The sequence below is a fragment of the Triticum dicoccoides genome, chromosome 2A, assembly GCF_002162155.2.
Source record: "Triticum dicoccoides isolate Atlit2015 ecotype Zavitan chromosome 2A, WEW_v2.0, whole genome shotgun sequence".
Classification (NCBI taxonomy): domain Eukaryota; kingdom Viridiplantae; phylum Streptophyta; class Magnoliopsida; order Poales; family Poaceae; genus Triticum; species Triticum dicoccoides.
The window spans coordinates 689,950,491-689,969,598 of record NC_041382.1 but is presented as its reverse complement, the minus strand read 5'-3'; positions in this window follow the sequence as shown (position 1 = coordinate 689,969,598).

Sequence of the window (19,108 nt, the reverse complement as noted above, 5' to 3'; positions counted from 1 at the left end):
TAGTCTTCCAATATATCAATCTTTATGTCTCAACCATTTCGAGACTCCTCATCATGTCCATGATCTCATCCGGGACTCTGAACTACCTTCGGTACATCAAAACACATAAACTTATAATACCGATCGTCATTGAATGTTAAGAGTGCGGACACTATGAGTTCGAGAATGATGTAGACATGACCAAGACTCATCTGCGGTCAATAACCAATAGAGGAACCTGGATGCTCATATTGGCTCCCACATATTTTACGAAAATATTTATCGGTCAAACCGCATAACAACTTACATTGTTCTTGTCATCAGTATGTTACTTGCCCGAGATTCGATCGTTGGTATCACTATACCTAGTTCAATCTCGTTATCGGAAAGTCTCTTTACTCATTCCATAATGCATCATCCCGTAACTAACTCATTAGTTACATTGCTTGCAAGGCTTATAGTGATGTGCATCGAGAGGGCCCAGAGATACCTATCCGACAATCTGAGTGACAAATCATAATCTCGATCTATGCCAACTCTACAAACACCATCGCAGACACCTATAGAGCATCTTTATAACCAAGTTATGTTGTGACATTTGAGAGCACACTAAGTGTTCCTCCAGTATTCGGGAGTTGCATAATCTCATAGTCATAGGAACATGTATAAGTTAGGAAGAAATCAATAGCAATAAACTAAACGATCATAGTGCTAAGCTAACGGATGGGTCATGTCAATCACATCATTCTCTAATGATGTGATCCCATTCATCAAATGACAACTCATGTCAAGTAGAGGCATACTAGTGACACTCTGTTTGTCTATTTATACACACATGTACTAAGTTTCCGGTTAATACAATTCTAGCATGAATAATAAACATTTATCATGATATAAGGAAATATAAATAACAACTTTATTATTGCCTCTAGGGCATATTTCCTTCAGTCTCCCACTTGCAGTAGAGTCAATAATCTAGATTACACACTAATGATTCTAACACCCATGGAGTCTTGGTGTTGATCATGTTTTTCTCGTGAGAGAGGCTTAGTCAATTGGTCTGCAACATTCAGATCCGTATGTATCTTGAAAATCTCTATAACTCCCTCATTGACTTGATTGCGGATGGAATTGAAGCGTCTCTTGATGTGCTTGGTTCTCTTGTGAAATCTGTATTCCTTTGCCAAGGCAATTGCACTAGTATTGTCACAAAAGATTTTCATTGGACCCGGTGCACTAGGTATTACACCTAGATAGGATATGAACTCCTTCATCCAGACTCCTTCATTTGCTGCTTCTGAAGCAGCTATGTATTCCGCTTCACACGTAGATCCCGCCACGACGCTCTTCTTAGAACTGCACCAACTGGCAGCTCCACCATTCAATAAAAATACGTATCCGGTTTGTGACTTAAGAGTCATCTGGATCAGTGTCAAAGCTTGCATCGACGTAACCGTTTATGACGAGCTCTTTATCCCCTCCATAAACAAGAAAAATATCCTCAGTACTTTTTTGGTATTTTAGGATGTTCTTGACCGCTGTCCAGTGATCCACTCTTGGAATACTTTGGTACCTCCCTGCTAAACTAATAGCAAGGCACACATCAGGTCTGCTACACAACATTGCATATATGATAGAACCTATGGCTGAGGCATAGGGAATGACTTTCATTTTCTCTCTATCTTCTGCAGTGGTCGGGCATTGAGTCTGACTCAACTTCACACCTTGTAACACAGGCAAGAACCCTTTCTTTGCTTGATCCATTTTGAACTTCTTCAGAACTTTATCAAGGTACGTGTTTTGTGAAAGTCCTATTAAGCGTCTTGATCTATCTCTATAGATCTTGATGCCCAATATATGAGCAGCTTCACCAAGGTCTTTCATTGAAAAAATTCTTGTTCAAGTATCCTTTTATGATATTCACAAATTCAGTATCATTTTCGATCAACAATATGTCATCCAAATATAATATTAGAAATGCTACAGAGCTCCCACTCACTTTATTGTAAATACAGGCTTCTCCAAAAGTTTCTATAAAACCATATGCTTTGATCACACTATCAAAGCGTATATTCCAACTCCGGTGCTTGCACTACTCCATAAATGGATCGCTGGAGCATGCACACATTGTTAGCACCATTTGGATCGACAAAACCTTCCGGTCGCATCATATACAACTCTTCTTTAAGATATCCATTAAGGAATGCAGTTTTGACATCCATTTGCCAAATTTCATAATCATAAAATGCAGCAATTGCTAACATGATTCGGATGGACTTAAGCATCGCTACGGGTGAGAAGGTCTCATCATAGTCAACTCCTTGAACTTGTCGGAAACCTTTCGCAACAAGTCGAGCTTTGTAGACAGTAACATTACCGTCGGCATCAGTCTTCTTCTTTAAGATCCATTTATTCTCTATGGCTTGCCAATCGTCGGGCAAGTCAACCAAAGTCCACACTTTGTTGTCATACATGGATCCCATCTCAGATTTCATGGCTTCAAGCCATTTTGTGGAATCTAGGCTCATCATCGCTTCCTCATAGTTCGTAGGTTCGTCATGGTCAAGTAACATGACTTATAGAACAGGATTATTGTACCACTCTGGTGCGGATCTTACTCTGGTTGACCTACGAGGTTCGGTAGTAACTTGATCAAAAGTTTCATGATCATCATTAGCTTCCTCACTAATTGGTGTAGGAATCACTGGAATGGATTTCTGTGATGAAATACTTTCCAATAAGGGAGAAGGTATAGTTACCTCATCAAGTTCTACTTTCCTCCCTCTCACTTCTTTCGAGAGAAACTCCTTCTATAGAAAGGATCCATTCTTAGCAACAAATATCTTGCCTTCGGATCTGTGATAGAAGGTGTACCCACAGTTTCCTTTAGGTATCCTATGAAGACACATTTCTCCGATTTGGGTTTGAGCTTATCAGGTTGAAGCCTTTTCACATAAGCATCGTAGCCCCAAACTTTAAGAAACGACAACTTGGGTTTCTTGCCAAACCACAGTTCATATGGTGTCGTCTCAACGGATTTTGATGGTGCCCTATTTAACGTGAATGCAACCGTCTCTAAAGCATAACCCCAAAACGATAGCGGTAAATCAGTAATAGACATCATAGATCGCACCATATCTAATAAAGTCCGGTTACGACATCCGGACACACCATTACGATGTGGTGTTCCAAGTGGCGTGAGTTGTGAAACTATTCCGCATTGTTTCAAATGAAGACCAAACTCATAACTCAAATATTCACCTCCACGATCAGATTGTAGAAACTTAATTTTCTTGTTACGATGATTTTCTACTTCACTCTGAAATTCTTTGAACTTTTCAAATGTTTCAGACTTATGTTTCATCAAGTAGATATACACATATCTTCTCAAATCATCTGTGAAGGTCAGAAAATAACGATACCTGCCATGAGCATCAACACTCATCGGAACGCATACATCAGTATGTATTATTTCCAATAAGTCTGTTGCTCGTTCCATTGTTCCTGAGAACGGAGTCTTAGTCATCTTGCCCATGAGGCATGGTTCGCAAGTATCAAGTGATTCCAAAAGCCCATCAGCATGGAGTTTCTTCATGCACTTTACACCAATATGACCTAAACGGTAGTGCCACAAATAAGTTGCACTATCATCATTATACTTATACCTTTTGGCTTCAATACTATGAATATGTGTATCACTACTATCGAGATTCAATAAAAATAGACCACTCATCAAGGGTGCATGACCATAAAGGATATTACTCATATAAATAGAACAACCATTATTCTCCGATTTAAATAAATAATCGTCTCGCATCAAACAAGATCCAGATATAATGTTCATGCTTAACGCTGGCACCAAATCATAATTATTAAGGTCTAATACTAATCCCGAAGGTAGATGTAGAGGTAGCATGTCAACGGCGATCACATCGACTTTGGAACCATTTCCCACACGCATCGTCACCTCGCCCTTAGCCAATCTTCGCTTAATCCATAGCCCATGTTTCGAGTTGCCAATATTAGCAACAAAACTAGTATCAAATACCTAGGCGCTACTGGGAGCATTAGTAAGGTACACATCAATAACATGTATATCAAATATACCTTTCACTTTGCCATCCTTCTTAATTGCCAAATACTTGGGGCAGTTCCGCTACCAGTGACCAGTCCCTTTGTAGTAGAAGCACTCAGTCTCAGGATTAGGTCCAGACATGGGCTTCTTCACTTGAGCAGCAACTTGCTTGCCGTTCTTCTTGAAGTTCCCCTTCTTCCCTTTTCCCTTTTTCTTGAAACTAGTGATCTTGTTAACCATCAACACTTGATGCTCCTTCTTGATTTCTACCTCCGCAGCCTTTAGCATCGCGAAGAGCTCAGGAATTGTCTTATCCATCCCTTGCATATTATAGTTCATCATGAAGCTTTTGTAGCTTGGTGGCAGTGATTGAAGAACTCTGTCAATGACACTATCAACCAAAAGATTAACTCCCAGCTGAGTCAAGTGATTGTGGTACCCAGACATTCTGAGTATATGTTCACTAACAGAACTATTCTCCTCCATTTTTGCAGCTGTAGAACTTATTGGAGACTTCATATCTCTCAATCCGGGCATTTGCTTGAAATATTAACTTCAACTCCTGGAACATCTCATATGATCCATGACGTTCAAAACATCATTGAAGTCCCGGTTCTAAGCCGTAAAGCATGGCACACTGAACTATCGAGTAGTCATCAGCTTTGCTCTGCCAGACGTTCATAACATCTGGGGTTGCTCCTGCAGTGGGGTTGGCACCTAGCGGTGCTTCCAGGACGTAATTCTTCTTTGCATCAATGAGGATAATCCTCAAGTTACGGACCCAGTCTGTATAGTTGCTAAAAGCACAAGTGCTCCCTGGGTGGTTTTGGTAATTAATGTCAACATATCTCTTGTTGGACTAACACTTTTAGCTAGTATGTTTCAGATAAGTTCAACAATGGAGTGGCATGGACTAGAGGATGTGGAACCCCTTCAATATGCTAAGGACAAAGGATTGGCTCAAGCTTCAAGATCAAGACTCTACATTTTCTATTTTAGTGATCCAAGATCACATTGAGTCTATAGGAAAAGCCAATACTATCAAGAGGGGATGATGTGTTGCTTAATGGCTTGCTTGCTCAAAGTGCTTAGTGATATGCTCCAAAACCCTCAACTACCTTCCCACATCCACATATGACCTAAACCAAAAGTCAAACTCGGCCCCACCGATTCTTTCTATCCGGAGCCACCAAGTTCAGTTAACATAGCCACTGCCAGAAACCCTAATCAGTTCGGTCTCACCGATGGGATCTCGGTCTCACCGAGATGGGCTTGCAAACTCTTTGTTACCTGTTGCAATATTTTCGGTCCCACCGAGATATGCAATCGGCCCCACCGAGTTTGCTTGGCCAACTCTCTGTTTCGCTTATTACCCAAATCGGTCCCACCGAGTTTGAGTAATCGGTTAAACCGAGTTTTGGTTTTACCCTAACCCTAGCACATCGGTTCCACCGAGTTGAACTAGTTGGTCCCGCCGAAAACCCTAACAGTCACTAGGTTTACTAAATCGGTCCGACCGAGTTTTTCCCTTCGGTCTCACCGAGATTGGTAAATTGAGTGTAACGGTTAGATTTTGTGTGGAGGCTATATATACCCCTCCACCCACTCTTCATTCGTGGAGAGAGCCATCAGAACATACCTACACTTCCATTACACATTTTCTGAGAGAGAACCACCTACACTTGTGTTGAGGTCAAGATATTCCATTCCAACCATATGAATCTTGATCTCTAGCCTTCCCCAAGTTGCTTTCCACTCAAATCTTCTTTCCACCAAATCCAAATCCTGTGAGAGAGAGTTGAGTGTTGGGGAGACTATCATTTGAAGCACAAGAGCAAGGAGTTCATCATCAACACACCATTTGTTACTTCTTGGAGAGTGGTGTCTCCTAGATTGGCTAGGTGTCACTTGGGAGCCTCCGACAAGATTGTGGAGTTGAACCAAGGAGTTTGTAAGGGCAAGGAGATCGCCTACTTCGTGAAGATCTACCGCTAGTGAGGCAAGTCCTTCGTGGGCGACGGCCGTGATGGAATAGACAAGGTTGCTTCTTCGTGGACCCTTCGTGGGTAGAGCCCTCCGTGGACTCGCGCAACCGTTACCCTCCGTGGGTTGAAGTCTCCATCAACGTGGATGTATGATAGCACCACCTATCGGAACCACGACAAAAACATCCGTGTCTCCAATTGCGTTTGAATACTCCAAACCCTTCTCTTTACATTCTTGCAAGTTGCATGCTTTACTTTCCGCTGCTCATATACTCATTGCATGCTTGCTTGATATGTATTGTGTTTGTTAAACTTGTGCTTAAACTCCACTTAAACTTGAGAATATTAAAAAATGCAACTTTTGGCACTTAGTGTCTAATCACCCCCCTCTAGAGACCTCTTCTCGATCCTTTCAGTTGCTACCATCATCTTTCAACTTAGATTTCTCTAGGAATGCATTAAAATTCAATGGAGCAATAGCATGGGCCATTTATCTACAACAACATAGACATGATAAATACTATCAGGTACTAAGTTCATGAAATTAAAGTTCAATTAATCATATTACTTAAGAACTCCCACTTAGATAGACATCCCTCTAATCATCTAAGTGATCACGTGATCCATATAAACTAAACCATGTCCGATCATCACGTGAGATGGAGTAGTTTTCAATGGTGAACATCACTATGTTGATCATATCTACCATATGATTCACGCTCGACCTTTCGGTCTTAGTGTTCATAGGCCATATCTGCATATGCTAGGCTCGTCAAGTTTAACCCGAGTATTCTGCGTGTGCAAAACTGGCTTGCACCCGTTGTATGTGAACGTAGAGCTTACCACACCCGATCATCATGTGGTGTCTCGGCACGATGAACTGTCGCAATGGTGCATACTCAGGAAGAACACTTGTACCTTGAAATTTAGTGAGAGATCATCTTATAATGCTAGCGCCATACTAAGCAAAATAAGATGCATAAAGGATAAACATCACATGCAATCAAATAAGTGATATGATATGGCATCATCATCTTGTGCCTTTGATCTCCATCTCCAAAGCACCGTCATGATCACCATCGTCACCGGCTTGACACCTTGATCTCCATCATAGTATCGTTGTCGTCTCGCCAACTATTGCTTCTATGACTATCGCTACTGCTTAGTGATAAAGTAAAGCAATGACATGGCGATTGCATTTCATACAATAAAGCGACAAACATATGGATCCTGCCAGTTGCCGATAACTATTACAAAACATGATAATCTCATACAACAATTTATATATCATCATGTCTTGACCATATCACATCACAACTAGCCCTGCAAAAACAAGTTGGATGTCCTCTACTTTATTGTTGCAAATTCTACGTGGCTGCTATGGGCTTAGCAAGAACCGTTCTTACCTACGCATCAAAAACCACAACGATTTTTCGTCAAGTGTGCTGTTTTTGAAGGAAATATGCCCTAGAGGCAATAATAAAGTTATTATTTATTTCCTTATATCATGATAAATGTTTATTATTCATGCTAGAATTGTATTAACCGGAAACATAATACATGTGTGAATACATAGACAAACAGAGTGTCACTAGTATGCCTCTGCTTGACTAGCTCGTTGATCAAAGATGGTTATGTTTCCTAACCATAGACATGAGTTGTCATTTGATTAACGGGATCACATCATTAGGAGAATGATGTGATTGACTTGACCCATTCCGTTAGCATAGCACTTGATCGTTTAGTTTGTTGCTATTGCTTTCTTCATGACTTATACATGTTCCTATGACTATGAGATTATGCAACTCCCATTTACCGGAGGAACACTTTGTGTGCCACCAAACGTCACAAAGTAACTGGGTGATTATAAAGGTGCTCTACAGGTGTCTCCGAAGGTACTTGTTGGGTTGGCGTACTTCGAGATTAGGATTTGTCACTCCGATTGTTGGAGAGGTATCTCTGGGCCCTCTCGGTAATGCACATCACTTAAGCCTTGCAAGCATTGCAACTAATGAGTTAGTTGTAGGATGATGTATTACGGAACAAGTAAAGAGACTTGCCGGTAATGAGATTGAACTAGGTATTGAGATATCGACGATCGAATCTCGGGCAAGTAACATACCGATGACAAAGGGAACAACGTATGTTGTTATGCGGTCTGACCGATAAAGATCTTCATAGAATATGTGGGAGCCAATATGAGCATCCAGGTTCTGCTATTGGTTATTGACCGGAGACGTGTCTTGGTCATTTCTACATTGTTCTCGAACCCGTAGGGTCCGCACGCTTAAGGTTTCGATGACAGTTATATTATGAGTTTATGAGTTTTGATGTACCGAAGGAGTTCGGAGTCCCGGATGAGATCGGGTACATGACGAGGAGTCTCGAAATGGCCGAGACGTAAAGATCGATATATTGGACGACTATATTTGGACATCGGAAAGGTTCCGAGTGATTCAGGTATTTTTCGGAGTACTGGAGAGTTCGGGGAATACGTATTGGGCCTTATTGGGCCATACGGGAAAGAAGGAAAAGGGCCTCAAGGGTGGCCGCACCCCTCCCCTTGGTCTGGTCTGAATTGGACTAGGGAAGGGGGGCGCCCCCTTCCTTCCTTCTCCTTTTCCCTTCCTCTTTTCCTATTCCATATGGGAGGTGGAATCCTACTAGGACTAGGGAGTCCTAGTAGGACTCCACACTTGGCGCGCCCCCTCCTAGGGCCGGCCTCCTCCTCCCTTGCTCCTTTATATACAGGTGCAGGGGGCACCCCAAAGAGACAACAATTGATCATTGATCTCTTAGCCGTGTGCGGTGCCCCCTTCCACCATAATCCTCGATAATATTGTAGCGGTGCTTAGGCGAAGCCCTGCGACGGTAAAACATCAAGATCGTCACCAGGTCGTCGTGCTGACGGAACTCTTCCCCAACATTCTGCTGGATCGGAGTCCGGGGATCGTCATCGAGCTGAACGTGTGCTAGAACTCGGAGGTGCCGTAGTTTCGGTGCTTGGTCGGTCGGGCCGTGAAGACGTACGACTACATCAACCGCGTTGTGCTAACGCTTCCGCTTTCGGTCTACGAGGATACGTAGACAACACTCTCCTCTCTCATTGCTATGCATCACCATGATCTTGCGTTTGCGTAGGAAATTTTTTGAAATTACTATGTTCCCCAATAGTGGCATCCGAGCCTAGGTTTTATGCGTTGATGTTATGCACGAGTAGAACACAAGTGAGTTGTGGGCGATATAAGTCATACTGCTTACCAGCATGTCATACTTTGGTTCGGCGGTATTGTTGGATGAAGCGGCCCAGACCGACATTACGCGTACGCTTACGCGAGACTGGTTCTACCGACGTGCTTTGCACACAGGTGGCTGGCGGGTGTCAGTTTCTCCAACTTTAGTTGAACCGAGTGTGGCTATGCCTGGTCCTTGCGAAGGTTAAAACAACACCAACTTGATATCATTGTGGTTTTGATGCATAGGTAAGAACGGTTCTTGCTAAGCCCGTAGCAGCCACGTAAAACTTGCAACAACAAAGTAGAGGACGTCTAACTTCTTTATGCAGGGCATGTTGTGATGTGATATGGTCAAGACATGATGCTAAATTTTATTGTATGAGATGATAATGTTTTGTAACCGAGTTGTCGACAACTGGCGGGAGCCATATGGTTGTCGCTTTATTGTATGCAATGTAATCGCGCTTTAATGCTTTACTTTATCACTAAGCGGTAGCGATAGTTGTGGAAGCATAAGAATGGCGAGACAACAACGATGCTACGATGGAGATCAAGGTGTCACGCCAGTGACGATGGTGATCATGACGGTACTTCGGAGATGAAGATCACAAGTACAAGATGATGATGGCCATATCATATCACTTATATTGATTGCATGTGATGTTTATCTTTTATGCATCTTATCTTGCTTTGATTGATGGTAGCATTATAAGATGATCCCTCACTAAATTATCAAAGTATAAGTGTTCTCCCTGAGTATGCACCGTTGCGAAAGTTCTTCGTGCTGAGACACCACGTGATGATCGGGTGTGATAGGCTCTACGTTCAAATACAATGGGTGCAAAATAGTTGCACACGCAGAACACTCAGGTTAAACTTGACGAGCCTAGCATATAACAGATATGGCCTGGAACACGGAGACCGAAAGGTCGAGCGTGAATCATATAGTAGATATGATCAACATAGTGATGTTCACCATTGAAACTACTCCATCTCACGTGATGATCGGACATGGTTTAGTTGATTTGGATCACGTGATCACTTAGAGGATTAGAGGGATGTCTATCTAAGTGGGAGTTCTTAAGTAATATGATTAATTGAACTTTAATTTATCATGAACTTAGTCCTGGTTGTATTAGCATATCTATGTTGTAGATCAATAGCTCGCGTTTAGCTCCCCTGTTTTATTTTTGATATGTTCCTAGAGAAAACTAAGTTGAAAGATGTTAGTAGCAATGATGCAGATTGGATCCGTGATCTGAGGTTTATCCTCATTGCTGCACAGAAGAATTATGTCTTTGATACACATCTAGGTGACAAACCTATTGCAGGAGCAGATGCAGATGTTATGAACATTTGGCTAGCTCAATATGATGACTACCTGATAGTTCAGTGCACCATGCTTAAACGGCTTAGAATCGGGACTTCAAAGACATTTTGAACATCATGGACCATATGAGATGTTCCAGGAGTTGAAGTTAATATTTCAAGCAAATACCCAAGTTGAGAGATATGAAGTCTCCAACAAGTTCTATAGCTAAAAGATGGAGGAGAATAGCTCAAGCAGTGAGAATGTGCTCAGATTGTATGGGTACTACAATCGCTTGAATCAAGTGGGAGTTAATCTTCCAGATAAAATAGTGATTGACAGAATTCTCTAGTCACCATCACCAAGTTAGTAGAACATCGTGATGAACTATGATATGCAAGGGATAACGGAAACGATTCCCAAGCTCTTCGTAATGCTGAAATCGACGAAGGTAGAAATCAAGAAAAATATCAAGTGTTGATGGTAGACAAGACCACTAGTTTCAAGAAAAGGGCAAAGGGAAGAAGGGGAACTTCAAGAAGAACGGCAAGCAAGTTGCTGCTCAAGTGAAGAAGCCCAAGTCTGGTCCTAAGCCTGAGACTAAGTGCTTCTACTGCAAAGGGACTGGCCACTGGAAGCGGAACTGCCCCAAGTATTTGGCGGATAAGAAGGATGGCAAAGTGAACAAAGGTATATTTGATATACATATTATTGGTGTGTATTTTACTAGTGTTCGTAGCAACCCCTCGGTATTTGATACTGGTTCAGTTGCTAAGAGTAGTAACTCGAAACGGGAGTTGCAGAATGAACATAAACTAGTTAAGGGTGAAGTGACGATGTGTGTTGGAAGTGGTTCCAAGATTGATATGATCATCATCTCACACTCCCTATACTTCTGGGATTAGTGTTGAACCTAAATAAGTATTATTTGGTGTTTGCGTTGAGCATGAATATGATTTGATCATGTTTATTGCAATACGGTTATTCATTTAAGTAAGAGAATAAATTTTTGTTCTGTTTACATGAATAAAACCTTATATGGTTACACACCCAATGAAAATGGTTTGTTGGATCTCGATCGTAGTGATACACATCTTCATAATATTGAAACCAAAAGATGCAAAGTTAATAATGATGGTGCAATTTATTTGTGGCACTGCCGTTTAGGTCATATTGGTGTAAAGCGCATGAAGAAAATCCATGCTGACGGGCTTTTGGAATCACTTTATTATGAATCAGTTGATGCTTGCGAACCATGCCTCATGGGCAAGATGACTAAGACTCCATTCTCCGGAACAATGGAGCGAGCAACAGATTTGTCGGAAATCATACATACTCATGTATGTGGTCCGATGAATATTGAGGCTCGTGGCAGGTATCATTATTTTCTGATCTTCACAGATGATTTGAGCAGATATGAGTATATCTACTTGATGAAACACAAGTCTGAAACATTTGAAAAGTTCAAAGAATTTCAGAGTGAAGTGGAGAATCATCGTAAAAAAAATAAAAGTTTCTACGATATGATCGCAGAAGTAAAATATTTGAGTTACGAGTTTGGCCTTCAGTTAAAAACAATGTGAAATAGTTTCACTACTCACGCCACCTGGAACACCACAACATAATGATGTGTCCGAACGTCATAACCGTACTTTATTAGATATGGTGCGATCTATGATGTCTCTTACCGATCTACCACTATCATTTTGGGGTTATGCATTAGAGACAGCTGCATTCACGTTAAATAGGGCACCATCTAAACCGGTTGAGACGACACCGTATGAACTATGGTTTGGCAAGAAACCTAAGCTGTCATTTCATAAAGTTTGAGGTTGCAATGCTTATGTGAAAAAGTTTCAACCTGATAAGCTCTAACCCAAATCGGAGAAGTGCGTCTTCATAGGATACCCAAAAGAAAATGTTGGCTACACCTTCTATCACAGATCCGAAGGCAATATATTCGTTGCTTTGAATGGATCCTTTCTAGAAAAGTAGTTTCTCTCGAAAGAAGTGAGTGGGAGGAAAGTAGAACTTGATGAGGTAATTGTACCTACTCCCTTATTGGAAAGTAGTTCATCACAGAAATCTGTTCCTGTGACTACTACACCGATTAGTGAGGAAGCTAATGATGATGATCATGTAACTTCAGATCAAGTTACTACCGAACCTCGTAGGTAAACCAGAGTGAGATCCGCACCAGAGTGGTACGGTAATCCTGTTCTGGAGGTCATGTTACTTGACCATGACGAGCCTATGAACTATGAGGAAGCGATGATGAGCCCAGATTCCACGAAATAGCTTGAGGCCATGAAATCTGAGATGAGATCCATGTATGAGAACAAAGTATGGACTTTGATTGACTTGCCCAATGATCGGCGAGCCATTGAGATTAAATGGATCTTCAAGAGGAAGATGAACGCTGGTAGTAGTGTCACTATCTACAAAGCTAGAATTGTCGCAAAAAGGTTTTCAACAAGTTCAAGGTGTTGACTATGATGAGACTTTCTCACTCATATCTATGCTTAAGTCTGTCCGAATCATGTTAGCAATTGCCGCATTTTATGAAATCTGGCAAAAGGATAAACAAAACTGCATTCCTTAATGGATTTATTAAAGAAGAGTTGTATATGATGCAACCAGAAGGTTTTGTCAATCCTAAAGGTACTAACAAAATATGCAAGCTCCAGCGATCCATCTATGGACTGGTGCAAGAATCTCGGAGTTGGAATATACGCTTTGATAAGTTGATCAGAGCATATTGTTTTATATAGACTTGTGGTGAAGCCTGTATTTACAAGAAAGTGAGTGGGAGCACTACATCATTTCTGATAAGTATATGTGAAAGACATATTGTTGATCGGAGATAATGTAGAATTATTCTGCAAATCATAATGGAATGTTTGAAAGGAGTTTTTCAAAGAAAGACCTCGGTGAAGCTGCTTACATATTGATCATCAAGATCTATAGAGATAGATCAATACACTTGATAAGTTTTTTTCAATGAGTACATACCTTGACAAGATTTTGAAGTAGTTCAAAATGGAACAGTCAAAAAGGAGTTCTTGCCTCTGTTACAAGGTGTGAAGTTGAGTAAGACTCAAAACCCGACCACGGCAGAAGATAGAGAGAGAATGGAAGTCATTCCCTATGCCTCAACCATAGGTTCTATAAAGTATGCCATGCTGTGTACCAGACCTATTGTATACCCTGCCCTGAGTTTGGCAAAGGAGTACAATAGTGATCTAGGAGTAGATCACTGGACATTGGTCAAAATTATCCTTAGTGGAATAAGGATATGTTTCTCGATTATGGAGGTGACAAAAGGTTGTCGTAAAGGGTTACGTCGATGCAAGTTTTCACACTGATCCAGATGACTCTAAGTCTCAATCTGGATACATATTGAAAGTGAGAGCAATTAGCTAGAGTAGCTCCATGCAGAGCATTGTTGACATAGAAATTTGCAAAATACTTACGGATCTGAATGTGGCAGACCCATTGACTAAACTTCTCTCACAAGCAAACCATGATCACACCTCAGTACTCTTTGGGTGTTAATCACATAGCGACATGAACTAGATTATTAACTCTAGTAAACCCTTTGGGTGTTGGTCACATGTTGATGTGCACTATGGGTGTTAATCACATGGTGATGTGAACTATTGATGTTAAATCACATGGCGATGTGAACTAGATTATTGACTCTAGTGCAAGTGGGAGACTGAAGTAAATATGCCCTAGAGGCAATAATAAAGTTATTATTTATTTCCTTATATCATGATAAATGTTTATTATTCATGCTAGAATTGTATTAACCGGAAACATAATACATGTGTGAATACATAGACAAACAGAGTGTCACTAGTATGCCTCTACTTGACTAGCTCGTTGATCAAAGATGGTTATGTTTCCTAACCATAGACATGAGTTGTCATTTGATTAACGGGATCACATCATTAGGAGAATGATGTGATTGACTTGACCCATTCCGTTAGCATAGCACTTGATCGTTTAGTTTGTTGCTATTGCTTTCTTCATGACTTATACATGTTCCTATGACTATGAGATTATGCAACTCCCGTTTATCGGAGGAACACTTTGTGTGCCACCAAACGTCACAACGTAACTGGCTGATTATAAAGGTGCTCTACAGGTGTCTCCGAAGGTACTTGTTGGGTTGGCGTATTTCGAGATTAGGATTTGTCACTAATATTGTCGGAGAGGTATCTCTGGGCCCTCTCGGTAATGCACATCACTTAAGCCTTGCAAGCATTGCAACTAATGAGTTAGTTGTAGGATGATGCATTACGGAACGAGTAAAGAGACTTGCCAGTAACGAGATTGAACTAGGTATTGAGATATCGACGATCGAATCTCGGGCAAGTAACATACCGATGACAAAGGGAACAACGTATGTTGTTATGCGGTCTGACCGATAAAGATCTTCGTAAAATATGTGGGAGCCAATATGAGCATCCAGGTTCCGCTATTGGTTATTGACTGGAGACGTGTCTCGGTCATGTCTACATTGTTCTCGAACCCGTAGGGTCCGCACGCTTAAGGTTTCGATGACAGTTATATTATGAGTTTATGAGTTTTGATGTACCGAAGGAGTTCGGAGTCCCAGATGACATCGGGGACATGATGAGGAGTCTCAAAATGGTCAAGACATAAAGATCGATATATTGCACGACTATATTCGGACATCGGAAAGGTTTCGAGTGATTCAGGTATTTTTCGGAGTACCGGAGAGTTACAGGAATACGTATTGGGCCTTATTGGGCCATACGGGAAAGAAGGAAAAGGGCCTCAAGGGTGGCCGCACCCCTCCCCTTGGTCTGGTCTGAATTGGACTAGGGAACGGGGGCGCCCCCTTCCTTCCTTCTCCTTTTCCCTTCCTCATTTCCTATTCCATATGGGAGGTGGAATCCTACTAGGACTAGGGAGTCCTAGTAGGACTCCACACTTGGCGCGCCCCCTCCTAGGGCCGGCCTCCTCCTCCCTTGCTCCTTTATATACAGGTGCAGGGGGCACCCCAAAGAGACAACAATTGATCATTGATCTCTTAGCCGTGTGCGGTGCCCCCTTCCACCATAATCCTCGATGATATTGTAGCGGTGCTTAGGCGAAGCCCCGCGATGGTAGAACATCAAGATCGTCACCAGGCCGTCGTGCTGACGGAACTCTTCCCCGACATTCTGCTGGATCGGAGTCCGGGGATCATCATCGAGCTGAACATGTGCTAGAACTCGGAGGTGCCGTAGTTTCGGTGCTTGATCGGTCAGGCCGTGAAGACGTACGACTACATCAACCGCGTTGTGCTAACGCTTCCGTTTTCGATCTACGAGGGTACATAGACAACACTCTCCTCTCTCGTTTCTATGCATCACCATGATCTTGCGTGTGCATAGGAATTTTTTTAAATTACTACGTTCCCCAATAGTTTTAACCTTCAACAAGGACCGGGCATAGTAACACTCTATTCAACTAAAGTAGGAGAAACAGACACCCACTAACCACCTGTGTGCGAAGCACGGTGGTAGAACTAGTCTCATGAATGTGGTTATGTAATGTTGGTCTGGGCCGGTTCATCCAACAATACCGCCGAATCAAAGTATGACATGCTGGTAAGCAGTATGACTATTATCGCCCACAAATCTTTGTGTTCTACTCGTGCATATAACATCTACGCATAGACCTGGCTTGGATGCCACTGTTGGGGAACACAGTATTTCAAAAATAATCCTATGATCACGCAAGATCTATCTAGGAGATGCATAACAACGTGAGGGGGTAGTGTGTCTACGTACCCTCATAGACCGAAAGCGGAAGCGTCAAGTAACGCGGTTGATGTAGTCGAACGTCTTTGCGATCCAACAATACCGCCGAATCAAAGTATGACATGCTGGTAAGCAGTATGACTATTATCGCCCACAAATCTTTGTGTTCTACTCGTGCATATAACATCTACGCATAGACCTGGCTTGGATGCCACTGTTGGGGAACACAGTATTTCAAAAATAATCCTATGATCACGCAAGATCTATCTAGGAGATGCATAGCAACGTGAGGGGGTAGTGTGTCTACGTACCCTCATAGACCGAAAGCGGAAGCGTCAAGTAACGCGGTTGATGTAGTCGAACGTCTTTGCGATCCAATGGATCAAGTACCGAACGCACGGCACCTACACGATCTCCACACATAAAGCTCGGTGACGTCCCTCGAACTCTTGATCCAGCTAAGGCCGAGGGAGAGTTTTGTCAGCACGACGGCGTGGTGACGGTGATGATGAACTTACCGGCGCAGGGCTTCACCTAAGCAATGCAACGATATGACCGGGGTGTGTTTCTGTGGAGGGGGCACCGCACACGGCTAAGAGAAACTTTGGTGTGTCTTTGGGGTGCCCCCTCCCACGTATATAAAGGGGGGAGGGAGGAGGAAGCCGGCCAGGGGGAGGAGGTGCGCCATGGGGGGGGCAATCCTACTCCAAGTAGGATTCATCCCCTCTTTTCTATTCCAACAAGGAGAAGGGGGAAGGTGAGGGAGGAGAGAAGTAAAGGGGCCGGCCCCCTAGTACAATTTGGTTTGGGCTAGGGGGGCGCGTGCCCTACCTTGTCCTGCCTCCTCTCTTCCACCAATAGGCCCATGAGGCCCAATAACCTCCTGGGGGGTTCCGGTAACCCCTCGGTACTCCGCAAAATACCTGATACACCTCGAAACCATTCCTGTGTCCGAATATAGTCTTCCAATATATCAATCTTTATGTCTCGACCATTTCGAGACTCCTTGTCATGTCTGTGATCTCATCACAGAACTCCGAGCTACCTCCGGTACATCAAAACACATAAACTCATAATACCGATCATCATCGCACGTTAAGCGTGCGGACCCTACGGGTTTGAGAACTATGTAGACATGACCGAGACTCATCTTCGGTAAATAACCAATAGCGGAACCTGGATGCTCATATTTTCTCCCACATATTCTACGAAGATCTTTATCGGTCAAACCGCATAACAACTTATGTTGTTCCCTTTGTCATCGGTATGTTAGTTGCCCGAGATTCGATCGTCGGTATCACTATACCTAGTTCAATCTCATTACCGGCAAGTCTCTTTACTCGTTCTGTAATGCATCATCCCGTAACTAACCCATTAGTTACATTGCTTGCAAGGCTTATATTGATCTGCATTACCGAGAGGACCCAGAGATACCTCTCCGACAATCGGAGTGACAAATCCTAATCTCGATCTATGCCAACTCAACACACACCATCAGAGACACCTATAGAGCATCTCTATAATCACCCAATTACGTTGTGAAGTTTGATAGCACACTAAGTGTTCCTCCAGTATCCAGGAGTTGCATAATCTCATAGTCATAGGAACATGTATAAGTCATGAAGAAAGCAATAGCAATAAACTAAACGATCATAGTGCTAAGCTAACGGATGGGTCATGTCAATCACATCATTCTCTAATTATGTGATCCCATTCATCAAATGACAACTCATGTCTATGGTTAGGAAACTTAACCATCTTTGATTAACGAGCTAGTCAAGTAGAGGCATACTAGTGACACTCTGTTTGTCTATTTATTCACACATGTACTAAGTTTCCGGTTAATACAATTCTAGCATGAATATTAATAAATATTTATCATGATATAATTCACTACTAGGAAAATGCCTGCTAGTGGCACAACTGTTTTGGCTACTAATGACGCACTACAGGTGCGCCACTATGATCACGCCATTAGAATTTTCAGTATATTCCACAGTGCGCCATTACTATCTGACTTAGTAATGGCGCACCACATAGAAGTGCGCCATTAGAATTTTCAGTATATTCCACGGTGCGCCATTACTATTTGACTTAGTAATGGCGCACCACATAGAAGTGCGCCATTACTAACAATTTTTTTCAAAAAAAAATCAAATTTTTTTTCAATTTTTTTCTTAATCTTGAGTCACTATGGCTTAATCTCGGGCCAATATGCTTAATGTCAAGTCAAATCGCACTCTGTGGCCAAACTTCCTGAAAGGTCACCCATCCTCACACTACTCCATTCCAAGCACACTTAACTTCGCAGTTCTATCCAACCCCAACACCAGCTCACTTCACAGGTACTTGTTGATATATCTATCTTATCAATCCCATTAAACATTGTTGATGTCTAGGACTTTGTTCATGTTCATGAGTGTGATGAAATTTTGAAAAAATATTTCAAACTTTCCGGTCATATTACGTATCATATTTTGAAAATAAAATCCAAAAAATAAAAAAAATGAAACCAATTTTTTTCTGTTACTAGTGGCGCACCTAGCAAATGGTGCGCCACTAGTAAGTTTGAATTTTTTTTCCATTTCCCCCCTCTAGATCTTAAAAGCCACGTATCTTTCGTTCTGTTAGGTTTTTGGCGATTTTGAAGATGTTGAACAAAGTTCCCCCCCCCCCCGGTTCAATTCGTATGTAACTTTTCGAGTAGATGATTTTTCATATAAAAAACTTTTCTATCCGAGTTCGTA